Source organism: Pongo abelii, chromosome 2 (assembly GCF_028885655.2).
Source record: "Pongo abelii isolate AG06213 chromosome 2, NHGRI_mPonAbe1-v2.0_pri, whole genome shotgun sequence".
NCBI classification, from domain to species: Eukaryota; Metazoa; Chordata; class Mammalia; order Primates; family Hominidae; genus Pongo; species Pongo abelii.
In genome coordinates, this window is record NC_085928.1 from 151,604,400 (window position 1) to 151,631,840 (window position 27,441).

The 27,441-nt window shown below is 40.8% G+C and overlaps 1 protein-coding gene and 1 non-coding gene across 17 annotated transcripts in view; one reads left to right on the top strand and one right to left on the bottom strand.

The window, feature by feature from the left end:
• Positions 1-25,376, bottom strand: part of TFDP2 (transcription factor Dp-2) — a 205,487-nt gene extending 180,111 nt beyond the window's left edge. For 3 of the 16 annotated variants that reach the window (XM_054552767.2, XM_009239372.4, XM_002814123.6), the window contains exon 1: positions 24,994-25,376. The gene's annotated coding sequence lies outside the window, so the exon portion shown is untranslated. Of the gene's footprint in view, positions 1-15,476; positions 15,594-24,927 lie in introns of those variants that run through there. The other 13 variants (XM_054552769.2, XM_054552778.2, XM_063722245.1 and 10 more) reach the window with 7 other exon arrangements.
• Positions 21,249-21,350, top strand: LOC112132836 (U6 spliceosomal RNA). Its single transcript, XR_002914556.2, has one exon. It is a non-coding gene; the product is annotated as a U6 spliceosomal RNA (small nuclear RNA).
• Positions 25,377-27,441: the final 2,065 nt, after the last annotated feature.

Below are 27,441 nucleotides of genomic sequence, written 5' to 3' on the forward strand. Positions count from 1 at the left end.
TTCCCAGAATTTTTTTTTTTTTTTTTTTTTGAGACGTAGTCTCTGTCTGTCGCCAGGCTGGAGTGCAGTGGCATGATCTTGGCTCACTGCAACCTCCACCTCCCAGGTTCAAGCGATTCTCCTGCCTCAGCCTCCCGAGTAGCTGGGACTACAAGTTCCCAGATTTTATTACAGAAACAACACAGTTTTTTTTAAAAGCCAGAAGGTGGCGACGTTACTTCATCAAAGTCCCTCTGATACATGTATCTGAGCCTCCTATTCTTTGTTATTAACCTGTTTTTCCTCTTCTTTATGTCTCTTATTGCCCTTTTGGATGCCTTTCTATAGTTCTGAAACTGCAATAACCATTAGTAGAAATGAACACAGAAAAAACTCCTGAGTTTATAATAATACTATTTTTACATGAAAATAACATAATTAAAATGTACTATAAGGTTCTTTGGTTAAATATGAACACACAGGTCTCTATCCATTCCTTCTTGAAATTACAGTAAAATTGGCCGGGCACGGTGGCTCATGCCTGTAATCCCAGCATTTTGGGAGGCTGAGGCGGGCAGATCATTTGAGGTTAGGAGTTCAAGACCAGCCTGGCCAACATGGTGAAACCCGTCTCTACCGAAAATACAAAAATTAGCCAGGCAGTGGTGGCGTGCCTGTAATCCCAGCTACTCAGGAGGCTGAGGCAGGAGAATCGCTTGAACCTGGGAGGCAGAAGTTGCAGTGAGCCAAGGTCTTGCCGCTGCACTCCAGTCTGGGTGACAGAGTGAGACCCTGTCTCAAAAAAAAAAAAAAGATTACAGTAAAATGATGTTAAAAAGATAAAAAAGGATAAACCCATCAAAAACATATATGTTATATATACAGATATCTTATAGATATCTATAAGATGTAATGTATATATAATTAGATGTATCTACCTATATAATTATATATAGATGATCAGATATATCTATATCCCTAGAAACATACAGATATATGTATCTATAAGATATATCTTAATTATATAACTTATCTATAAGATATATATTAATATTATATATTAACATATTATAGATATTACAGATATCTATATCTCACACCTCAACCTTCTGAGTCGCTAGGACTACAGACAGACATGTTTCACTATACTCTGCTTTTTTTTTTTTTTGAGACAGAGTCTCGCTGTGTTGCCAGCCTGCAGTGCAGTGGCAAGATCTCGGTTTACTGCAACCTCCAACTCCTGGGTTCAAGCAATTCTCCTGCTTCAGCCTCCCCAGTAGCTGGGATTACAGGTGTGCACCACTACGCCCAGCTAATTTTTGTATTTTTAGTAGGGATGAGGTTTCACCAGGTTGGCCAGGATGGTCTCCATCTCTTGACCTCATGATCTGCCCACCTCGGCCTCCCAAAGTGCTGGGATTACAGAAGTGAGCCACTGTGCCCGGTCAGTACTCTGCTTTTTTTAAAAAACTTTTTGTTGAGATGGGATCTCACTGTGTTGCCCAGGCTGGTCCTGAATTGGCCTCAAGCAATTCTCCCACTTCAGCCTCCCAAACCGTTTATAAGTTATATATACATAATTAAAATATATCTTACATATATCTCATCACAAAGGCTTAAGAATTGAAGCCATCTGAAAGTAACAATCTCAGTTGGGGCTGTTAATAAAAAGACTTGATTGAAAGTTTGAATAAAGTCTTAACCCATGTAGCTAAGAAACTGCCCCTTCTGGCTGAGCCCAGTGGCTCACACTTACAATTCCAGTGATTTGGGAAGCCAAAGTGGAAGGAATGCCTGAGGCCAGTTCAGGATCAGCCTGGGCAACACAGTGAAACCTCATCTTAACAAAAAGATTTTTAAAAAAAAGCAGAGTGTAGTGGCACATGTCTGTCCATAGTCCTAGCTACTCAGGAGGCTGAGGTGGGAGGACTGCTTAACCCCAGAACTTGAGGTTACAACAAGCTATAATCACATCACTGCACTCCAGCCTGGGCAAGAGCAACACCCTGTCTCAAAAAGGAAAGAAAGACAGAAAATGCCCCTTCTGCATCCCAGCAAGAAACAAATGGTTTACCTTTTAAGGACATAAAATCAGATTAGATGTAGAAACTAGGTACACAAAAGGGTTGTGTATTATATCATCTCACAAAAAAGATTAAATGAAGATTTACATGCTGTACAGTGGACCTCAGGCCTCTTCCCCAAACCAGCTTCCAGAACGCAGACCAATCGGCCTGGGACTAGGAGATTGCTCTGCGAGGGAAAGCAATCCAAGAGAAAAGACCTGCAAGCGCTCAATCACCCCGTGTAAGGCTTACACTTAACAACTCCCATGGACAAAGAGTTTTTACTCAGCTTTTTATTGATTCGGTCTTTAATCTGAATAGATGGCCAAAGTTTACTAAACAACTGAGGAAAATCTCTAACATGAAATAGAGGTCAAGATAACAAAACAGGAGACACCAAATAAACAGACAAAATAGAAAGAAAAAAGAGAAGGAAGGAAAAAAGAAAGACAGGGAGGGAGGGAGGGGAAGTAGAACAGAAGCAGGGGATTTGGGGAGGAGAAAGAAGCAAAGGAAGGGTAGGAATTCTCCCACAAAGTAAAACAAAGAATTTTTTTTTTCAAGTAGAAAAGCTTGAGAAGAGTTCTTCCATCCAGGAGATCCAACTACAAGGAATTCCAAAGGAAAAAGAGGAAAAAAGGGAAAGAAATTAATTATAAAAAAGAAATGCAACTTTTTTTTTGGCAACACGGTAACTAATATGAAAATGTCACCTTAATAAAACATCTAGAAATGCTGGATAAATTAGTCTGTCAAATGCTGAGCTCACAAAAGAGTAAAGCTTTCAGCGACCCTGGAGGAACCTGTCAATATGAGTAACTAAGATTTTTGGCTTTTAATGCCCTTAAAGTAGACAAGGCCTCAGAAACCACATGAAGTGCAGAGCTGGTATTGAGGGTTCCACCATTTTTTACACATTCTCAGTGCAAGAATGGACAGGGCAGGCTGGTTAAAAAAAAAAAAAAAAAAAAAAAATCAACCAACAGCAAAGGAATAACAAGAAAATGTCTCTGCCTAGCTACAGACTCTAGAAACTGGGGGTTGCTGGGGGAAGTAACACCTAAAAATCCTCAGATTCAGAAATGACAATGACTCCCAATTAAAGAAAAAACAAAAATAACTCTCCTAGACAGAGCAAAACATTAAAAATATAGAGATCTTAAAAAAAGGTGGAGAATGATACCAAAGGCACAGGCAATAAAAAGATAGACATACTAGACAATGAAATAGTTGAAATTCCACACACAAAAAGACAGTATTAACAGAGTAAAAATGCTCCCACTGAATGGGGGAAAATATTTGCAAATCATATATTTGATAAGGATTTCATATCTAGAATATATAAAGAACTCCTATAATGCAACAATTTATAAAAAAAGAACCCAAACAACCAGATTAAAAACTAGGCTCAAGTGATCCTCCTGCCTCAGCCTCCTGAGTAGTTGGGACTACAGGACATGGTGGCTTGTGCCTGTGGTCCCAGCTACTCAGCAGGCCAAAGCAGGAGAAACACTTGAGCCCAGGAGTTCAAGACCAGCCTGGACAACATAGCAAGATCCCATCTTTTACAAAAAAATTAAAACTAGGCAAAGGATTTAAATTTATATTTCCCCAAAGAAGCATGTGAAAAGATGCTCAACATCCCTAATGATTAGGGAAATGCAAATCAAAACCACAATGAGATACCACCTCACACCCATTAGGATGGCTGCCATCAAACAGAAAATAACAAGTGTTAGCAAGGGTGTAGTGAAATTAGAATACTTGTGCCCTGCTGGTAGGAATGTAAAGTGGTACAGTCACTGTGGAAAATAATACGGCAGTTTCTCAAAAACGTAAAAATAAAATTACCTTATGATGCAGCATATACCCATATACTTTTGGGTATATACTCCAAAAAAATTGAAAACAAGGTCTCAAAGAGCTTTTTGCATAACCATATTCACAGCAGCATTATTCATAATGGTTAAAATGTAGAAGCAACACAAGTGTCCACTGACAGATAAATGGATCATCAAAATGTAACATATACATAGAGTATTACTCAGCCTTAATAAGGCATGATATTCTGACATATGCTACATTGATGAACTGTGAAGACATTATGCAAAGTGAAACAGGCCAGTCACAAAAGACAAATATTGTATGATTCTCCACATATGAGGTACCCAAAGTAATCTAATTCACAGAGACAGAAAGTAGAATGGTGGTTATCAGTGGCTGGGAGGAAGGAGGAATGGGGAATTATTTTTTTTTTTTTTACCATATTTACTATTTCTTTTTTTTTATACTTTAAGTTTTAGGGTACATGTGCACAATGTGCAGGTTTGTTACATATGTATACATGTGCCATGTTGGTATGCTGCACCCATTAACTCATCATTTAACATTAGGTATATCTCCTAATGCTATCCTGGGAATTATTGTTTAATTGGTACAGCGTTTCAGTTTTGCAAGATGCAAGTTCTGAAGATGGATGGTGGTGATGGTTACACAACAATATGAATGTACTTCCTAACACTGAACTGTGTACTTAAAAATGGTTAAGATGGGCCGGGCACGGTGGCTCATGCCTGTAATCCCAGCACTTTGGGAGGCCGAAGGGGATGGCTCACCTGAGGTCAGGAGTTCAAGACCAGCCTGGCCAACATGGTGAAACCTCGTCTCTACTAAAAGTACAAAAAATTAGCCAAATGTGGTGGTGGATGCCTGTAATCTCAGCTACTTGGGAGGCTGAGGCAGGAGAATCGCTTGAACGCAGGAGGCGGAGGTTGCAGTGAGCCAAGATCACGCCACTGCACTCCAGCCTGGGCAACAAGAGCGAAACTACGTCTCAAAAAAAAGGGAAAACAAAATACAACTGCTATTTACAAGAAACATGCCTAAAGTATACATAGAAAGTAACAAACTGAAGAAAGATGATGTGTCTCTATAAACATAGACAAATTGTCTTCACAGTAAGAATATTATTGAGGATAAAGAAGACAGTGATTAAAGAAAGGTAGTATTTAGCAGGAAGACACAAATAGACAAAAATAATCCAAATTTGAATACATTTCATAACATAATTTATAAACATATAAAGCAAAAACTGACTATTTTACAAGGAGAAACTAAGAAATCCACAATCATATAAGACAATTTTAATACACACCTCTCAGTAATAAAGAGACAAAAACTGAAATCAGGGCATATAAAATGTGAGTAACTCTGTAAGTTTGATCTAAGAGATACAGGCAGAAATCTGTTCCCAAAATGCGAGAGTACACCTTGTCTACCAAAGAATTATCTCACAAACAATGTCAACAAGGACCCATATGTTAAATTGTAAGTAAATTTATGATTAGCAACAAAATTAATACAGATCAATACAAAAATTAATTGGGCGTGGTGGCACAAACACTTGGAGTATATAATGGTAAAGAAAACCCAACGCCAACAAAGAATAAATGCTTAGTAATAAATGTAGTAAGAAATGCGTAACGCCTATAAGAAAAAATTAAAAACACGTCTGGCCGGGCACAGTGTCTCACGCCGAGGTGGGCAGATCACCTGAGGTCAGGAGTTCGAGACCAGCCTGGCCAACATGGCAAAACTCCATCTCTACTAAAAATACAAAAATTAGCTGGACGTGGTGGCACATGCCTGTAATCCCAGCTACTCGGGAGGCTGAGGTGGGAGAATCGCTTGAACCCGGAGGCAGAGGTTGCAGTGAGCCAAGATCGCGCCATTGCACTCCAGTCTGGGCAATGGAGCAAGACTCCATCTCAAAAAAAAAAAACAAAAAAAGTCTAAACAAAACCTTGTATAAAAATGTTCATAGCAATATTACCAAAATAGTAAAAAAGTATAAATAATCCAAATGTCCACCAACTGATAAACAAATATGGCATATATGAAATATTATTTTGCAATATAAAGGGATGATTATTGATATACTCTGCAGCATGCATAAACCTTGAAAATGTTATGCCAAGCCACATACTATATGATTCCACTTATATGAAATATTCAGAATAGGCAAATCCACAGACTCAGAACATAGATTAGTAGTTTCCAAGGCTGGGAAGAGAAGGGGATGGGAAGTAACTGCTAATGAGTATGGGGTTTTTTTAAGAGTGATGAAAATGTTCTGGAACTAGGTAGTGATGATGGCTGCACATATTTGTAAATATACTAAAAACCACATCTTTATATATCTTTTAAAAAATGATGTTATAGGGCTGGGCGTGGTGGCTCACACCTGTAATTCCAGCACTTTGAGACTTTGAGAGGCCGAGGCGGGCAGATCACGAGGTCAGGAGATCAAGACCATCCTGGCTAACACGGTGAAACCCCGTCTCTACAAAAAATACAAAAAATTAGCCTGGCGTGGTGGTAAGCGCCTGTAGTCCCAGCTACTCGGGAGGCTGAGGCAGGAGAATCGCTTGCACCCGGGAGGCAGAGGTTGCAGTGAGCCAAGATCGCACCACTGCACTTTAGCCTGGGCAACAGATTAAGACTCTATCTCAAAAAAAAAAAAAAAAGGATATTATGACACGTGAATTATATCTCAATAAAGCTTTAAAAAAAAAAACTGTATGAGGAAAATGTTAAAATACTCCCAAAAAAAACTAAAAGAAGATGAACAATAGAAAGATATATGATATTCTTGGATAAGACAATTCAACATTATAAAGATATAAATTCTCCCAAGTTAATTTATAAATTCAATATAATAATAAAAATACTAACAAACCATTTTATGGAGCTGAACAAGTTGATATTAAAATTGATATGAAAAAACAAACATGTAAGAATAACAGGAAAGTACTAAAACAGAAAAACTACAAAACGAGACTAGACTTACCAGACATTAAAACCTACTATAAAGCTTCTGTAACTAAAACACTGTGGTACAGGTGCATGAATAGACAAATTCATCAAGCTCTGTAATTATAATACTATATATATAACTTTTTGAGTTATCGAATTTCAAATAAAAGTATTTTTTGAGGATGTTTTGGAGACAGAGTCTTACCCTGTCACCCAGACTGGAGTCCAGTGGCACAATCACAGCTCACTGCAGACTTGATCTCCTAGCCTCAAGCAATCCTCCTGCCTCAGCCTCCCGGGTAGCTGGGACTACAGGTGTGCGCCATCACACCCCGCTAATATTTTTTGTATTTTTAGTAGATAAGGGGTTTCACCAGTCTCATACTCCTGGGCTCAAACCCCCTGCTTGTCTCAGCCCTGCAAAGTGCTGGGATTATAGGCGTGAGCCACTGCACCAGGCCCAAAAGCAGTTTGTTTGTTTGGTTTTTTGTTGCCCAGGCTGGAGTATAGTGGCACAATCTTGGCTCACTGCAGCCTCCACCTCCCAGGTTCAAGTGATTCTTGTGCCTCAGCCTCCTAAGTATCTGGGCTACAGGCACCTGCCATCACACCTGGCTAATTTGCTTGTATTTTCAGTAGAGACGGATTTTGCTATGTTGGCCAGTCTGGTCTCAAACTCCTAACCTCAAGTGATCTGCCCACCTCAGCCTCCTAAAGTGCTGGGATTACAGGTGTGAGTCACCACACCCAGCCTCAAAAGTGTTCTGGTTTTGTTTTGTTTTTTAAACCACGGTTTTACCTCTGGCTAGTGGGACTAAAAACAGGAGGAAGATTTTTCTTTTAAGAATATTTTAAAATTGAGGGCGGGGCGTGGTGGCTCACACCTGTAAGGCAGAAGAATCACTTGAACCCTGGAGGTGGAGGTGGCAGTGAGCTGAGATCGCGCCACTGCATTCCAGCCTGGGTGACAGAGCAAGACTCCGTCTCCAGAAAAGAAAAAAAAAAAAAAAGAAGAGGAGGAAGCATTACTGAAGGCAACAGCAACTCCCTCTAAGTATAGTGGAAGCAAACTGAAAGTGGGGCTGAAAAAAATATAGAAGAAGGAGTTCCACGTAGTCCCAGCTACACCGAAGGCCGAGGTGGGCGAAATTAGCTGGGCGTGGTGGCACATGCCTGTAATCCCAGCTACTCAGGAGCCTGAGGCAGGAGAATCGCTTGAACCCGAGAGGCAGAGGTTGCAGTGGGCCGAGATCGTGCCACTGCACTCCAGCCTGGGCAACAGAGCGAGACTCCATCTCAAAAAAAAAAGAAAATATAAACTGAGAGTTTCCTATTTCAGACATGAAAATTTTACCAAAAGCAGACTGGTTACTTATGATAGATGTAAGCTAATTGCGCAAAATTAATCAAAATTGCCATTAGTCACAATATGAAAAATTGCTTTATTCTGCCTACAGCAATAGGAATCCTAATAAATAAATAGTTGGTGGGCTGATAATTACTCTACCCTTGCATTAATTAAGATGATTTTTAAAAGTCAGAAAATGTTTTACATAAATTAGTAAGTCAAATTAATGTAATAGTTCTGTTTTTGCTCACAGCCAATCTGAGTCAATTACTGCAGTTAATTTTATACAAACAGGAAGAAGTATTAAGTAAGTCAGAAGCTCCTAATATTAACACATAGATAGGTAGATAGAAAGACAGACAACAGACGAACCTAGATATATAGTCTATCAAGGCTCTGTCTAACAGTTTGTCAGAACACTTTATTATATACCTACAGTTAAGCAAAAAGAAAAAAAATCTGTCTGTGCTACATTTCCTAGTTTGATGACAGAGACATGTACTATCACTTTTATTCTCAAACACAGTAACTTTTCTGGCTCCATATTCAATTTACCAGACATACCAATATCCCTGTTCATAACAGCATCATTAGCCACAGCATTTCCATGAAGTACAATCGTTTTTCCAGACATCGTACTCCTGCTCTGTGACTAACAGACATTGTCACTATTATTGCTATTATAGTGTTTGTTTTGTTTTGAAGATATGGGGTCTTACTACATCGTCCAGGCTAGAAAGCAGTAGCTACACACAGGCAGAATCATAGCATACTACAGCCTTGAATCCCTGGGCTCAAGCAATCCTCCCACTTCAGCCTCACAAGTAGCTGGGACTATAGGCTGTGCCACTGTGCCCAGAACTATTATGTTTTTATTTTTCCTACCTTTGGGAAAACTTTTAGATTTTTCTCTTCTGTCATCAAAACCTTAAAACTATATGTCATTTCTTGACATCCATATTTCCTTTTAGCCTACATATGTTTAATTTCTTTTTTCTTTATTATTATTATACTTTAAGTTCTAGGGTACATGTGCACAACATGCAGGTTTGTTACACAGGTATACATGTGCCATGTTGGTGTGCTGCACCCATCAACTCGTCATTTACATTAGGTATTTCTCCTAATGCTATCCCTCTCCCAGCCTCCCACCCCATGACAGGCCCTGGTGTGTGATGCTTCCCGCCCTGTGTCGAAGTGTTCTCATCGTTCAGTTCCCAACTATAAGGGAGAACATGTGGTGTTTGGTTTTCTGTCCTTGTGTTAGTTTGCTCAGAATGATGGTTTTCAGCTTCATCCATGTCCCTGCAAAGGACACGAACTCATCCTTTTTTATGGCTGCATAGTATTCCATGGTGTATATGTGCCACAATTTCTTAATCCAGTCTATCATTGATGGACATTTGGGTTGGTTCCAAGTCTTTGCTATTGTGAATAGTGCTGCAATAAACACACGTGTGCATGTGTCTTTACAGTAGCATGATTTATAATCCTTTGAGTATATACCCAGTGATGAGATTGCTGGGTCAAATGGTATTTCTAGTTCTAGATCCTTGAGGAATTGCCACACTGTCTTCCACAATGGTTGAACTAATTTACACTCCCACCAATAGTGTAAAAGCATTCCTATTTCTCCACATCCTCTCCAGCATCTGTTGTTTCCTGACTTTTTAATGATCGCCAGTCTGGCTGGTGTGAGATGGTATCTCATTGTGGTTTTGATTTGCATTTCTCTGATGACCAGTGATGATGAGCATTTTTTCATGTGTCTGCTGGCTGCATAGATGTCTTCTTTTGAGAAGTAACTGTTCATATCCTTTGCCCACTTTTTGATGGGATCGTTTTTTTTTCTTGTAAATTTGTTTGAGTTCTTTTTAGATTCTGGATATTAGCCCTTTGTCAGATGGGTAGATTGTAAAAATTTTCTCCCATTCTGTAGGTTGCCTTTTCACTCTGATGGCAGTTTCTTTTGCCGTGCAGAAGCTCTTTAGTTTAATTAGATCCCCTTTGTCTATTTTGGCTTTTGTTGCCATTGCTTTTCGTGTTTTAGTCATGAAGTCCTTGCCCATGCCTATGTCCTGAATAGTATTGCCTAGGTTTTCTTCTAGGGTTTTTATGGTTTTAGGTCTAACATTTAAGTCTTTAATCCATGTTGAATTAATTTTTATATAAGGTGTAAGGAAGGGATCCAGTTTCAGCTTTCTACATATGGCTAGCCAGTTTTCCCAGCACCATTTGTTAAATAGGAAATCCTTTCCCCATTTCTTGTTTTTGTCAGGTTTGTCAAAGATCAGATGGTTGTAAATGTTCTGTTTCATTGGTCTATATCTCTGTTTTGGTACCAGTACCATGCTGTTTTGGTTACTGTAGCCTTGTAGTATAGTTTGAAGTCAGGTACCGTGTTGCCTCCAGCTTTGTTCTTTTTGCTTAGGATTGTCTTGGCAATGTGGGCTCTTTTTTGGTTCCATGTGAACTTTAAAGTAGTTTTTTCCAATTCTGTGAAGAAAGTCATTGGTAGCTTGATGGGGATGGCATCGAATCTATAAATTACTTTGGGCAATATAACCATTTTCACAATATTGATTCTTCCTATCCATGAGCAAAGAATGTTCTTCCATTTGTTTGTGTCCTTTTATTTCCTTGAGCAGTGGTTTATAGTTCTTTTTGAAGAGGTCCTTCACATCCCTTGTAAGTTGGATTCCTAGGTATTTTACTCTCTTTGTATCAATTGTGATTGGGAGTTCACTCGTGATTTGGCTCTCTGTCTGTTATTGGTGTATAGGAATGCTTGTGATTTCTGCATATTGATTTTGTATCCTGAGACTTTGCTGAAGTTGCTTATCAGCTTAAGGAGGTTTTGGGCTGAGACGATGGGGTTTTCTAAATATACAATCATGTCATCTGCAAACAGGGACAATTTTACTTCCTCTTTTCCTAACTGAATACCCTTTATTTCTTTCTCTTGCCTGATTGCCCTGGCCAGAACTTCCAACACTATGTTGAATAGAAGTGGTGAAAGAGGGCATCCTTGTCTTGTGCTGGTTTTCAAAGGGAATGCTTCCAGTTTTAGCCCATTCAGTATGATATTGGCTGTGAGTTTGTCATAAATACCTATTATTTTGAGATACATTCCATCAATACCTAGTTTATTGAGAGTTTTTAGCATGAAGGGCAGTTGAATTTTGTTGAAGGCCTTTTCTGCATCTATTGACATAATCATGTGGTTTTTGTCATTGGATCTGTTTATGTAATGGATTACTTTTATTGATTTGCATATGTTGAAGCAGCCTTGCATCCTAGGGATGAAGCCGACTTGACTGTGTTGGATAAGCTTTTTCATGTGCTGCTGGATTGGGTTTGCCAGTATTTTACTGAGGATTTTTCTATCAACGTTCATCAGGGATATTGGTATAAAATTCTCTTTTTTTGTTTTGTCTCTGCCAGGCTTTGGTATCAGGATAATGCTGGCCTCATAAAATGAGTTAGTGAGGATTCCTTCTTTTTCTATTGATTAGAATAGTTTCAGAAGGAATGGTACCAGCTCCTCTTTTTACCTCTGGTAGAATTTGGCTGTGAATCTGTCTGGTCCTGGAATTTTTTTGGTTGGTAGGCTATTAATTATTGCCTCAATTTCAGAGCCTGTTATTCGTCTATTCAGAGATTCAACTTCTTCCTGGTTTAGTCTTGGGAGGGTGTATGTGTCCAGGAATTTATCCATTTCTTCTAGATTTTCTAGTTTATTTGTGTAGAGGTGTTTATAGTATTCTCTGATGGTGGTTTGTATTTCTGTGGGATTGGCGGTGATATCCCCTTTATCATTTTTTATTGCGTCTACTTGATTCTTCTCTCCTTTTTATTAGTCTTGCTAGTGGTCTATCAATTTTGTTGATCTTTTCAAAAAAACCAACTCCTGGATTCATTGATTTTTTGAAGGGTTTTTTGTGTCTCTATCTCCTTCAGTTCTGCTCTGATCTTAGTTATTTCTTGTCTTCTGCTAGCTTTTGAATGTGTTTGCTCTTGCTTCTCTAGTTCTTTTAATTGTGATGTTAGGGTGTCAATTTTAGATCTTTCCTGCTTTCTCTTGCGGGCATTTAGTGCCATAAATTTCCCTCTACACACTGCTTTAAATGTGTCCCAGAGATTCTGGTCCGTTGTGTCTTTGTTCTCATTGGTTTCAAAGAACATCTTTATTTCTGCCTTCATTTAATTATGTACCCAGCAGTCATTCAGGAGGAGGTTGTTCAGTTTCCATGTAATTGTGCGGTTTTGAGTGAGTTTCTTAATCCTGAGTTCTAATTTGATTGCACTGTGGTCTGAGAGACAGTTTGTTGTGACTTCTGTTATTCTACATTTGCTGAGGAGTGCTTTACTTCCAATTATGTGGTCAATTTTAGAATAAGTGTGATATGGTGCTGACAAGAATGTATATTCTGTTGATTCGGGGTGGAGAGTTCTGTAGATGTCTACTAGGTCCACTTGGTGCAGAACTGAGTTCAAGTCCTGGATATCTTTGTTAACCTTCTGTCTCGTTGATCTAATATTGACAGTATGGTGTTAAAGTCTCTCATTATTATTGTGTGGGAGTCTAAGTCTCTTTGTAGGTCTCTAAGGACTTGCTTTATGAATCTGGGTGCTCCTATATTGGCTGCATATATATTTAGGATAGTTAGCTCTTCTTGTTGAATTGATCCCTGTACCATTGCATAATAGCCTTGTCTCTTTTGATCTTTGTTGGTTTAAAGTCTGTTTTATCAGAGACTAGGATTGCAACCCCTGCTTTTTTTTGCTTTCCATCTGCTTGGTAGATCTTCCACCATCCCTTTATTTTGAGCCCATGTGTGTCTCTGCATGTGAGATGGGTCTCCTGAATACAGCACACTGATGGGTCTTGACTCTTTATCAAATTTGCCAGTCTGTGTCTTTTAATTGGGGGCATTTAGCCCATTTACATTTAAGGTTAATATTGTTATGTGTGGATCTGATCCTGTCATTATGATGTTAGCTGGTTATTTTGCCCGTTAATTGATACAGTTTCTTCATAGCATCCATGGTCTTTAAAATTTGGCATGTTTTTGCAGGGGCTGGTACCAGTTGTTCCTTTCTAAGTTTAGTGCTTCCTTCAGGAGCTCTTGTAAGGCAGGCCTGGTGGTGAAAAAATCTCTCAGCATTTGTCTGTCTATAAAGGATTTTATTTCTCCTTCACTTATGAAGCTTAGTTTGGCTGGATATGAGATTCTGGGTTGAAAATTCTTTTCTTTAAGAATGTTGAATAATGGCCCCCACTCTCTTCTGGCTTGTAGGGTTTCTGCCGAGAGATCCGCTGTCAGTCTGATGGGCTTCCCTTTGTGGGTAACCCAACGTTTCTCTCTGGCTGCCCTTAACACTTTTTCTTTCATTTCAACGTTGGTGAATCTGACAATTATGTATCTTGAGGTTGCTCTTCTCAGGAGTATCTTTGTGGTGTTCTCTGTATTTCCTGAATTTGAATGTTGACCTACCTTGCTAGGTTGGGGAAGTTCTCCTGGATAACACCCCAAAGAGTGTTTTCCAACTTGGTTCCATCACTTTCAGGTACACCAATCAAACACAGATTTGGTCTTTTCACATAGTCCCATATTTCCTGGAGGCTTTGTTCATTTCTTTTTACTCTTTTTTCGCTAAACTTGTCTTCTTGCTTTATTTCATTAATTTGATCTTTAATCACTGATATCCTTTCTTCCACTTGATCAAATCGGCCATTGAAGCTTGTGTATACCTCACGAAGTTCTCACGCCATGGTTTTCAGCTCCATCAGGTCATTTAAGGTCTCCTCTACACTGTTTATTCTAGTTAGCCATAACCTTTTTTCAAGGTTTTTAGCTTCCTTGCGATGGGTTAGAACATGCTTCTTTAGCTCAGAGAAGTTTATTACCCACCTTCTGAAGCCTACTTCTGTCAACTTGTCAAAGTCATTCTCCGTCCAGCTTTATTCCATTGCTGACAAGGAGCTGCAATCCTTTGGAGGAGAAGAGGCGCTCTGGTTTTTAGAATTTTCAGCTTTTCTGCTCTGGTTTCTCCCCATCTTTGTGGTTTTATCTACCTTTGGTCTTTGATGTTGGTGACTACAGATGGGGTTTTGGTGTGGATGTCCTTTTTGTTGATGTTGATGCTGTTCCTTTCTGTTTGTTAGTTTTCCTTCTAACAGTCAGGTCCTTCAGCTGCAGGTCTGTTGGAGTTTGCTGGAGGTCCACTCCAGACCTCGTTTGCCTGGGTATCAGCAGCGGAGGCTGCAGAACAGCAAATATTGCAGAACAGTAAATATTGCTGCCTGATCCTTCCTCTGGAAGCTTCGTCCCAGGGGGGCACCCACCTGTATGAGGTGTCTTTCGCCCCCTACTGGGAGGTGTCTCCCAGTTAGGCTACACGGGCGTCGGGGACCCCTTGAGGAGGCAGACTGTCCATTCTCAGAGCTCAAACGCCATGCTGGGAGAACCACTGCTGTCAGAGATGTTTAAGTCTGCAGAAGTTTCTGCTGCCTTTTGTTCTGCTATGCCCTGCCCACAGAGGTGGAGTCTATAGAGGCAGTAGGCCTTGCTGAGCTGGGGTAGGCTCTGCCCAGTTTGAGCTTCCTGGCCGCTTTGCTTATCTACTCAAGCCTCAGCAATGGCAGACGCCCCTCCCCCAACCCGGCTGCAGCCTCACAGGTCCATCTCAGACTGCTGCACTAGCAGTGAGCAAGGCTCCATGGATGTGGGGCCTGCCAAGTCAGGCACGGGAGAGAATCTCCTGGTCTGCCAGTTGCTAAGACCATGGGGAAAGTCCAGTATTTGGGCGAGAGCATCCCATTTTTCCAGGTACAGTCTGTCACAGCTTCCCTTGACTAGGAAAGGGAAATTCTCTGATCCCTTGTGCTTCCTGGGTGAAGTGACGCCCTGCCCTGCTTCGGCTCACCCTCTGTGGGCTGCACCCACTGTCCAACCAGTCCCAGTGAGACGAACCAGTTACCTGAGTTGGAAATGCAGAAATCACCCGTCTTCTGCATCAATCACGCTGGGAGCTGCAGACTGGAGCTGTTCCTATTCGGCCATCTTGGACAAAGATCTGTTTAATTTCTTTTAAAGTCAAAAGAACATAGGCCGGGTGTGGTGGCTTAAGTTTGTAATCCAGCACTTTGGGAGGCGGAGGTAGCAGATCACTTGAGGCCAGGAGTTCAAGACTAGCCTGGCTAATATGGCAAAACCCTGTCTCTATTAAAAATACAAATATTAGCCAGGCATGGTGGCACATACCTGTTATCCCAGCTACTTGGGAGGCTGAGGCACAAGAATCACTTGAACCCGGGAGTCAGAGGTTGCAGTGAGCCGATATCATGCCACTGCACTCCAGCCTGGGTGACAGAGCAAGACTCTGTCTCAAGAAAAAAAAAAAAAGTCAAAAGAGCATGAAACATGTTGCAAAAGGACATATAGGTCTTAAATAAAATACTTATGTTTCAAAGAAGTTAAGATACTCAAAAAACTGGGGATAGAAGGAACACACCCCAACATAACAAAAGCCATATATGACAGACCCACAGCTAGTATCATACTGAATGGGGAAAAACTAGAAAGCCTTTCCTCGAAGATCTGAAACATGACAAGCATGCCCACTGTCACTACTGTTATTCAACAAAGTACTGGAAGTCCTATCTAGAGCAATCAGACAACAGAAAGATATAAAGGGCATCCAAATTGGAAAGGAAGAAGTCAAATTATCCCTGTTTGCAGATGATGCAATTTTATATTTGGAAAAAACCTAAAAACTCCACAAGAAAAATATTATTAATAGAAGTGATAAACAAATTCAGTAAAGTTACATGATACAAAATCAACATACAAAAATCAGTAGCATTTCCATATGCCAACAGTGAACAATGTGAAAAAGAAATTTTAAAAGTAACTCCATTTACAACAGCCACACGTAAAACTGAGTAACTAGGTATTAACCAAAGAAGTGAAAGATCTCTGTAATGAAAACTATAAAACACTGATGAAAGAAATTGAAGAGAACACCAAAAAAATGGAAAAATATTCCATGTTCATGGATTGAAAGAATCAATATTGTTAAAATGTCAACACTGCTATCAAAGCAATCTACAGATTCAAGGCAATCCCTATCAAAATGGCAATGACATGCTTCACAGAACAGAAAAAACAATCCTAAGATTTATATGGAACCACAAAAGAGACCCAGAATAGCCAAAGCTATCTTGAGCAAAAAGAACAAAACTGGAGGAATCACATTACCTGACTTCAATTATACTACAGAGCTATAGTAACCAAAACAGCATGGGACTGGAATAAAAACAGACACACAGACCAATGGACAGAACAGAGAATCCAGAAACAAATCCACACACCTACAGTTAACTCATTTTCCACAAAGGTGCCAAGAACACACACTGGGGAAAAGACAGTCTCTTCAATAAATGGTGCTGGGAAAACTGGATATGCAAATGCAGAAGAAAAAAACCAGACCCATATCACTTGCCATACACAAAAATCAAATCAGGCTGGGCACGGTGGCTCACGCCTGTAATCTCAGCACTTTGGGAGGCCAAGGCGAGCAGATCACTTGAGGTCAGGAGTTCAAGACCAGTCTGGCCAACATGGTGAAACCCCATCTCTACTAAAAATACAAAAATTAGCCAGGCGTGGTGGCACATGCCTGTAGTCCCAGCTACTTGGGTGGCTGAGGCACAAGAACTGCTTGAACCTGGGAGGCGGAGGTTGCAGTGAGCTGGAATCAAGCCACTGCGCTCCAGCCTGGGCAACAGAGCAAGACCCTGTCTAAAAAAAAAAAAATCAAATCAAAATGGATTAAAGACTTAAATCTAAGACCTTAAACTGTGAAACTACTAGAAGAAAATATTGGGGAAAATCTCCAGTACATTGGTCTGGGCAAGAATTTCTTGAGCAGTACCCCACAAGCACAGGCAACCAAAGCAAAAATAAACAAATGGGATCACATCAAGTAAAAAGTTTCTGCACAGCAAAGGATACAATCAACAAAGTGAAGAGACAACCCAAAGAATGGGAGAAAACATTTGCAAACTACCTATCTGACAAGAGATTTATAAGCAGAATATATAAAGAGCTCAAGCAACTCTAGGAAAAAAATCAAATAATCCCATTAAAAAATGGGCAAAAGATCTGAATAGACATTTCTCAAAAGAAGACATACAAATGGCAAATAGGCATTCGAAAAGGTGCTCAACGTTGCTGATCATCAAAGAAATGCAAATCAAAACTACAATGAGCTATCATTTCACCCCAGTTAAAATGGCTTATTTCCAAAAGATAGACAGTAACAAATACTGGTGGGGATGTGCAGAGAAGGGAACCTTCCCAAACTGTTGATGAGAATGTAAATTAGTACAACCACTATAGAGAACAATTTGGACGTTCCTCAAAACACTAAAAATTGAGCTACCATATGATCCAGCAATCCCACTGCTGGGTATATAGCCAAAAGAAAGGAAATCAGTATATTGAAGAGATATCTGCATTCCTATGTTTGTTGCAGCACTGTTTACAATAGCTAAGATTTGGAAGCAACCTAAGTGTTCGTTAACAGATGAATGAATAAAGAAAATGTGGTACATATATACAATGAAGTACTATTTGGCCATAAAAAAGAATGAGATCTATGGCCGGGCACAATGGCTCACGTCTGTAATCCCAGCACTTTGGGAGGCTGAGGCAGGCAGATCACTTGAGGTTAAGAGTTTGAGACCAGCCTGGCCAACATGGTGAAACCCCGTCCCTACTAAAAATACAAAAATTAGCTGGGTGTGGTGATGCGTGCCTGTAATCCCAGCTACTCGGGAGGCTGAGGCAGGAGAATCGCTTGAACCTGGGAAGCAGAGGTTGCAGTAAGCCAGGATTGTCACTGCACTCCAGCCTGGGCAACAGAGCGGGACTCTGTCTCAAAAAAAAAAAAAAAAAAAAAAAAAAGCATAAGATCCACTCATTTGCAACAACATGGATGGAACTGGAGATCATTATGTTAAGTGAAATAAGCCAGGCACAAAAAGACAAACATTACACGCTCTCACTTATATGTGGGATCTAAAAATCAAAACAACCGAACTCATGGATAGAGAGAGTAGAAGGATGGTTACCGGAGGCTGAGAAGCGTAGTATGGGGATGTGGGGATGGTTAATGGGTACAAAAAAATACAAAGAATAAATAAGACCTACTATTTGGTAGCACAAAAGGGTGACTATAGTCATTAATAACTTAATTTTATATTTTAAAATAACTTAAAGAGTGTATTTGGATTGTTTGTAACTTAAAGGATAAACGCTTGAGGGGATGAATACCCCATTCTCCATAATGTACTTATTTCACATTGCATGCCTGTATCAAAACATCTCATGTACCCCATAAATATATACACCTACTATGTACCCACAAAAATTAAAACTAAAAAAATTAAAAGTTCAGATGATTGAGTTTAGCATTATACATCTTATCTATGTACTTTCTTCTGTTCACAGTACACCAGTCAGTAAAATAGAGTAATATAGCTCATAATCATGATTTAATCAATTAGCTGAAATACTACCAAACTTAAGATAACACGTATCTTAAACTTAAGATTACACAGAAATGGTCTTTTATATATATTTTCTTATTTAAAAAAAAATTTTTTTTTTTAAACAGTCTCGCTCTGTCATCCAAACTGGAGTACAGCAGCGTGATCACAGTTCACAGCAGCCTCAAACTCTTGGGCTTAAGCAATCTTCCCACCTCAGCCTCCTTAGTAGCTGGGATGATGGGTACGTGCCACCACTTCTGGCTAACTTTTTTTCATTTGTAGAGATGGGGCCTTGCAATGTTGCCCAGGATGGTCTTAAGCTTTTGGCCTCAAAGTAATTCTTCCCAAAGAGCTGGGATTACAGCATGAGGCACCATGCCCAGCCTGTTTGTTTGCTTGTTTATTTATTTTGAAACACAGTCTCATTCTGTCGCCCAGGATGGAGTGCAGTGGTAAGATCTCAGCTCACTGCCATCTCTGCCTCCCAGGTTCAAGCAATTCCCCTGCCTCAGCCTCCCAAGTAGCTGGGATTACAGGCATGTACAACCACACCCAGCTAATTTTTGTATTTTTAGTAGAGATGGGGTTTCACCATGTTGGCCACGCTGGTCTCAAACTCCTGACCTCAAGCGATTCACCCGCCTCGGCCTCCCAAAGTCCTAGGATTATTACAGGCGTGAGCCACTGCGCCCAGCCTATTTTTTCAATTATAGTAAACAGTGGCACTAGTGAAAGAATGATTAATCAACAATGGCTAATTTTCAAATCACTCGCTTATATTTGAATGAATTCGTAACACTTTAGAAAAAAAAAAAAAAGAAGCTACACTGGAAAAGACCCAACTAAAAAAAGTTGTATTTTTGGGTTCTCCAAGCTACTTTCCCCTATTTCATCTTTTCTTGCACTTAGGATTCTTTGAAGGATGAGATTATGTTATGTCCCTTTGTCAACTTAGTGCCTCACACACTGCCTGTAACATAGCAAGCACTTCACACGTGTCTTTTGAGTAATACACACAAGGAGCAACTGGTGGGGAGTTACCATCTCTCTATGCCTACTATCTGGCTGCTGGTTCATATCATCCCTAAGAAAACCAAAGGTAAAAAAGGGCTTAAGGCCGGGCGCGGTGGCTCACATCTGTAATCCCAGCACTTTGGGAGGCCAAGAGAGGTGGATTGCTTGAGGTTAGGAGTTCAAGACCAGCCTGGCCAAAATGGCAAAACACTGTCTCTACTAAAAATACAAAAATTAGCCAGGTGTGGTGGCACACGCCTATAATCCCAGCTACTTGGGAGGCTGAGGCACAAGAATCACTTGAACCCAGGAGGCGGAGGTTGCAGTGAGCCGAGATTGCACCACTGCCAGCCTGGGCAATAGAACAAGGCTCTGTCTCAAAAAAAAAAAAAAGCAGGGCAGTGGGGGTGGAGGGGTTTGAGTTTAAAAGGACAGTAAAGAGAAAACAGAAAAAGGGAGTTGGAAAGTACTATGCTCAGAAATAAAATTCTAATTAGATTACAGCTTATGCCACTAGGAAAGAAAAGACTTATTTATTTATTTATTTATTCCTATTTATTTATTTATTTATTTTGAGATAGGGTCTCACTGTGTTGCCCAGGCTGGAGTGCAGTGGCATAATCACAGCTCAATGCAGCCTTGACTTCCTGGGCTCAAGAGATCCTCCCACCTCAGCCTCCTGAGTACCTGGGACTACAGGCACATGCCACCAAGCCTGGCTACTTTTTGTATTTTTAGTAGAGACAGGTTTCGCCATGTTGCCCAGGCTGGTCTTGAGCTCCTGGGCTCAGCAATCCGCCCACCTCGGCCTCCCAAAGCACTGGGATTACAGACGTGAGTCACTGCACCTCCCAGAAACAACTTTTAAAACATATATGCATTTTTAAAACAAAGATAACTTTGGCTGCCATACATAAGGACCAGAGACGGAAAAGGACTGGAAGAAGGAAGGTTAACAGGAAGCTATTACTGCAGTACACTAAAGGAATGGTGGCAGACTACGGTAATATTAACAATAGGAGGAATGGAGAGAAATAGATGTACATTACCTTTTTTCTTCAGGCATTTTTATTAAGAAAAATTGTCTTCCAATGGCTCAAGTAAAACAAGCATTGATATCTTGTGCAAAACGGGCATTTAATAAATTTATCAATGAACTGGCGGAAATGAAAGCTCAATATGAACATGAAGATAAAAGACAGTTCCTAACTGCTCTAAGTAAACCTTCAACAAGGTATATTGCTCCAAATAAAATTCCACACAGCTGTTGGCAATCATTTAGGAACTACGGTGAGCAGGAGAGGTTGCCAGAAGACTAAAGACAGAAAAATGTAGTACTTGTGTTCAAAAAAAGAGAAATGGGATCCTGCCAACTATTGATCATTGAAGTTAAATGTAATTTTAGACATGATTCTAGAATCATTACTAAGAGAAGTTTGTGAACATTTACAAAAAGTAGTAATCAGTGCTCCCTTAGCAGCACATATACTAAACGGGAACAAATCAGAGATTAGCATGGCCCCTGTGCAATGATGACACACAAATTCATAAAGCATTCCACATTTTTACTTGAATTAAGAAATCCTTTTCTGATATAAAAATCAGCCAGGTGTGGTGGCAAGTGCCTGCAGACCCAGCAACTCGGGAGGCTGGGGAAGGAGAATTGCTTGAATCCAGGAGGCCACTGCACTCCACCCTGGGTGACAGAGAGAGACTCTGTCTCAAAATAAATAAATAAATAAATAAATAAATAAATAAATAAATAATAAAAAATCCTTTTCTAAAAAAAAAAAAGACAAAAAAGTAGTAATTAACATATGCTACTGGAATATAGTATAGTTTCACTAAGGACAAGTAATGATAGGGTAAAAAAACCGAGGCATATAAAATCTGGGTTTTACTAAGGCAATTGTCAAAGTTCCTCACATATTCCTTATGAGAACTTGGAAACATATGAGGTAGATGATGATAAATTAGCTGAATTTCTAATTGGCTGACCAACCTGAACCAAAGAATTAATAATAAAATTTTTTATCACCTTTAAGAGAGGTCTTTAGCAGGTAAAGAACTCTGCCCTCAGCCCTGCCTAGAGAGCATTTTAGTGAAAAATTTGCATGAAGGCAATGCCAAAATTATCAAACTTGTATGTTTATCAAATGCATAGATTTGATATTTATTGGATGACCAAATCAGGATTTTTTAATGTCAACAGACTAGAAGCAATCTTACAAAATAAAAATACAGATACATGTAAAGTCCTACCAAAAAATATTCTATTAAAGAATTCAGAAAGTATGATTTTAAGAACGGAGAGAGCATGAACAAAATAATTCAACAATTTTAGTTGACAAGGAAACCAATAGTAAAATAGGTATCATACATACATAGTACTTGGATGCCACAACCCATTCTAAATGACTTATATATATACATTAATTTAATTATCTTCAGAATTGTGTAAGATAGACACTATTATTAACCCCATATTAGAGATGAGGAGACTTAGGCCCAGAGTGTTTACATAATTTACTCGGGTTACCCAGCTGATAAACTGCAGAGCTAGGATCTAAACACAGGAAGGTGAGCCCCAAAGTTAATCTTCTTAACTAGTAAATTATTATAAATTAACAGTGTAATGTGGTTGCCAAAGAAGCAAGTCTACTCTTAAAGTACATGCTTTAAAATCAGAGAGGTAACTTGGTCTTCTATACTAGTTAATACCTAATTTGGGGCACCATGCTTGTCAGAAGAATGTGGATGAACTAAACAAATCCACAAGTGGGCTATGAGTTCTGTGAGGAGATGTGAACGAAAACAATGACACAAAAGTCACTAGCAGAGGTTAAAGACTGATATTTTCTAACACTCAGTGGAATATAAGTATCTTCAAATAGTTGAAAACCCACAATACAGAAGAGACAGTGAGGACACAATTTCTAGTTCAGTGAAAGAAATAATTTTATAAAAATTAGAGTTGTCCAAACATGGAGAGGTGTGTGCCTATAACCCCAGCTACTTGAGAGGGTGAGGTAGGAGGATCACTTGAGCCCAGAAGTTCCAGACAAGCCTGAGCAACATAGAGAAATCCTGTCTCAAAAAAAAAAAAAAAAAGAATTGACCAAATATCTTTGCCTAAGAAACTATGACACTATAAATAGTCTCTCCAAAAAATATACAAATATGCATAATTTTGCATAATATTTCCAAGAGTTCACAAGCCTACTTTCATATGTATTCATGCCGCACACCTAGAGTCATGTATCCCAGATTAAAATGGAAAGGATTTAAGTATGAAGAGGTGAGTGTATTTGATTCTCTTTAAAATCTACTACAATTTAAAATTCTATGATCTAAAAGAACTCTCAATCTATGCTTTCTAGTTTCTTCTGAGATCCATTATAACACATATTGCAATAAGAGTTTAAAAGATGATGACAAGGAAGTACATCCCACTTCATCAGTTATATTGAGGGCACACAGCTCAGTTAAGAATTTTAGCTGCCAGAGAAAAACTTCCATGTGCCACTTGGACTACACATTCACAAGAGTGGGGGTGGGAGGAATTACATGATCACAAAATGAGAATATGAAGTATTACACACTAGAAAAATTCAGCTTTCCTTTTTAAACACCTAGAAATGAAGAGAACTGAAAAGTAAGAGTTTAGTAAGTCTTGAACCTTTTATTAACAAATGTAAGGGCCACAGTGCTCAAACTGCAACTGCACAGCCAGAACAACGCTACAGACACCATGTCTACTCTTAGACTAGACTAGTTACAGGCACAAGATGTTCTAATAAATAACAAACACATCCAGAGCCAATACACAAGTGTGACAGAATCTGGGGTTTAGGCATTTGATTTTTCTCTTGGTGCTGTCTGAGAATGGACACTGCCATTAAAGATTAATTATAGTAATCTGATAGTGATAAAGTTTAGCTAAATAACAGGCTAACCAATTAAATGGAAAAGGAAGCTGCAATATAGATCAATTAAACTATTTTTAGGTTGACTTTTAAAGAGAGACAGGGACATGATTATGCCATATAGAAAACAGATGAATATATATTCACGAGCTGAAAAAAAAGCAGGTAAATAACTTTATTTATTAGGCGAAGATAAATTCAAGTCATGAAGAGAAAACACATGGCCCAGAAAAAAAAAAAAAATAGGTTGTGCAAGTCAAATGAAAAGACACAAAACTCAGATCTCGGGGAGACAAGGGAAGGAGAAGGCTGAGCTGAAAGAGAGCCTTACTGAAAGCAAGCAAATAAGTGAGACAGGGAGTCTGTGCCCTCTGAGATGGAATGAGGAAAAGATAAAAGTATTCATGGGCTCAAAGGTAGCTTCAGCAGTGAATATGGAAAAGGAATGAGCCCGTTCACCGTCTCAACACTAACAGGGAAATAATATAGGGTCTTTTTCTAAACCAGCATCCATGGCAGTCAATAATAAAAGTGCCTAACTAATGCAAGGCATTTAATACGTGGAGAATTTTCTTACGATTGCATTCCATACATTAGTCCATTCACTCCCCGAAACACACCGAATAGGTGGATGCATCTAATTTACAGATGAAGAAACCGAGATCACACAATGGAAGATAGCACAGGCTGGTAAGAGAGACTGGGGCGCTCATCCACTTCGTTGTACTGTCTCTCAGCGAGATCCTAGGAAAACCCTTACACTTCTTTGTGAAGACAGACCTTGGCTTTCCAGATTTTCTCAAAGGAGTCTGGGCCCAAAAAGCGATCCTCTACTTCAGAGAAAAGTTCCTTTATGGGGCATATGAGGTTCTTCCAAGCACACAAAGCTTAGAAACTCTTTAAAAACAAACACCTGGTGGAGACAGAGGCGTGCGAGTCATGAAAGGAGAAGGGAAAAATCGGAAAACCAGATTTAGAAGCCATCCTTTGAAGAGAACGAGAAAGTAGAAAGCAGCCCTTCCCCTCTTCCACGAGGCGTGACTCAGGGACGTTACCTCCCCCGATTTGCTCTATGCACTAAGAGGGTGACCCTCCTCTGCTTTCGACTCTGGCCCAGACACTCACGGGTTACCCGGCCAGGCCTGGAGAAGCCAGGTCTAAACAGATGGGACTCGTGGGGGAACAAGGGGGCCCCTGGGTGCAGGGAGGGAAACCTACCCAGGAACGCGCCCGGCCGGGTCCAAAGGCCCTCCGCGCGGCCCGCGCCGTCGCCCCAGACCTTACCGCCTTCGGCTGCAGAAGAACTGGCGGCCAAGCGAGGCTGTCGGGCCGAGCCAGGAGCGCGTCTTCGGGCGCCGCCGCTTCTGTGGCGCCAGCGCTTAGGCGGCGGCCGGGTCCCGGTGGACTCACACCCGGGGAGACGCGGCCTGCCCGGTCAAGGCCCAGGAGTTTGAGGCCCCGGAACGCCGACCGTGCGCGCGCCCTGGAGCCTGCCCAAAGAGGAAGGGTCAGGGCGCGCCCCGCGGGTCGGGCAGCTGCGGCAGCGCCGCAGCCGAGATCGCTGCCGATTTCGTCCGCCCTCTCCCTGCCCAGCTACAGCCCCGCTTCCCCCGCGCGAGCTTTGGCGGCGGAGCAGCACAGTGCGCGCCGATTGGCCCTCGGGATGTGCAACGCCAGGCGCCGCTCCCCACGGATTGGCCGGGCCTGCCCTGCGTGCACGGAGTAAACAAACCCCGCCCCCAGGCTTCCCTTTGAGAGTAGGGGGCCAACAGACGGAGGGGCGGGCCTCGTGCACTCAGCCACCGCCCCTTGGTTCCCCTGTGGCCTCCCTGGGAGCCCTCCGCAGGACCCGACCACCCCGCTTCCCCGCCGCCTCCAGGGACAGCTGCGGGCCTGAGGCCTAGAATTTTAGACACACTTCCTTCATCACTCCTATCTCATCCCTCCTACTCCCACCCTGCGACTTGGGTGGGAATCTCTTTTCCAACTGACCCAGAAGCCAGAAAACCCAGCTCTCTTGGAAGGAGGGGGACTGGGGCAGTTCCATTTCGGTCCCCAGGCCTTTGCGGGGTCGCCCTGGGGGAGCATCAATAAGGGACGGGGGGCGAGTGATCGTGATTGAGGCTATGCGTGGGGCCAACTGTGGGACACCTTGCAATTATTCAGACAATGGGTTAGAGACCACTGGGAATGTGGAGGTTCTTCAATATCCAGGCAAGTTAATACCCAAACCAGGACAGGTCATTATGTCCCGCGGAAACTGCACACACCCCAAATACCCGTACACTTGGTTCCATATGAAAAGATTTTGTTCATTCATTCGTGCCGATGTGAAAAACCCTGTGTGAACAGCGCGTTAAAACGATTAGATCTTTCTCATTTTACTCCAATCAAATTTTATAGATCTTCTATATGCCACTTTGTTTATTTTTGAGACGGGGTCTTGCTCTCACCCAGGCTGGAGTGCGGTGGCAGGATCACGGCTCAGTGGAGCCCTGACCTCCCAGTCTCAGGTGATCCTACCACTACAGCCTCCCGAGTAGCTGGGACTACAGGCCCGCGCCACCACACCCGGCTGTTTCGCCATGTTTCCCAGGCTGGTTCGGAACTCCCGGACTCAAGAGATCCTCCCGCCTGGGCCTCCCAAAGTGGTGGGATTACAGGTGTGAGCCACCGCGCCCGGCCCCAAACACTATTCTTGACGTGGAGAGACATCAGTGGACAAAACAGAGACAAAAACTCCTGCCTTCATGGAGCTTACATTCTAGCAGGATGGGAAAGATAATATGCAAAAGAATACGCAAAACAAAAACTATATTACATGCTGGTATGTGTGCTATGGGAAAAAATATATATAAGCAGAGGTGTTGGAGGAATGGCTTCAGTCCTAAATAGAGTGATCAGGGAAGGTGGCACGGAGAAGGTGGTATTTAAGCAAATGCCTAAAGGAGATGAGATAGTTAAGAGAGCACTTTCAGATCTTTCTCTGGGGCAGGGTGGAGAGACAATTGTATGCATGATTGCATGTAACTAGTCCTGAGAGTCCAAGAATGTCAAATGCAGTACTCCACTGACTGATTCTAAAATGCAAAAAACCCAATGGAGTGATTACTTCACATTCTCCAGTAACAAATCAATAAAAATTTAGTTTCCACAAAAAATTTTCTTAAAGTTATATTCAACAAATACTTTTCACTCTAGGTACTACATACACAAAAATGAGCAAGACAGACAAAACATCCACCCTCAAGGAACTCAGTGTAGCAGAGGAAATGGATTGTAAACCACCTCAATTCAATGTGTAAATAACCATGATGGAATTGCACACACAAAGTGCTTGGGCTAATATAGGGAAAGGGGTCGCTGTCATAGAGGAGCTGTAACTATCTTAGGATCTCTTTATCTATAAAAGATAGTACTAAAAGATTCAGTACTAAATTTGGAGTGAAGTTATGGCTATCAGGGATTCCCTAACCTCTTTATAGGTCAGAGTCTGAAGATACTAGGTTGAACCATATGAAACTGCTGATATTGGGCAATTTTCATATGGTTCAACTTACTCTCTTGCAGAGGTAGTATGAGGATTTTGCTATGTAATGCATGTAGTAAGGGTTCAATAAATGATGGCAATTATTATATTCATTGTATAATATAGATTTTGAAAAAAAGATTTAAAAGTCAATGTTTTATAACACCTTCCAACGCCATTACATAAAATGGGCAGTGAAAGTT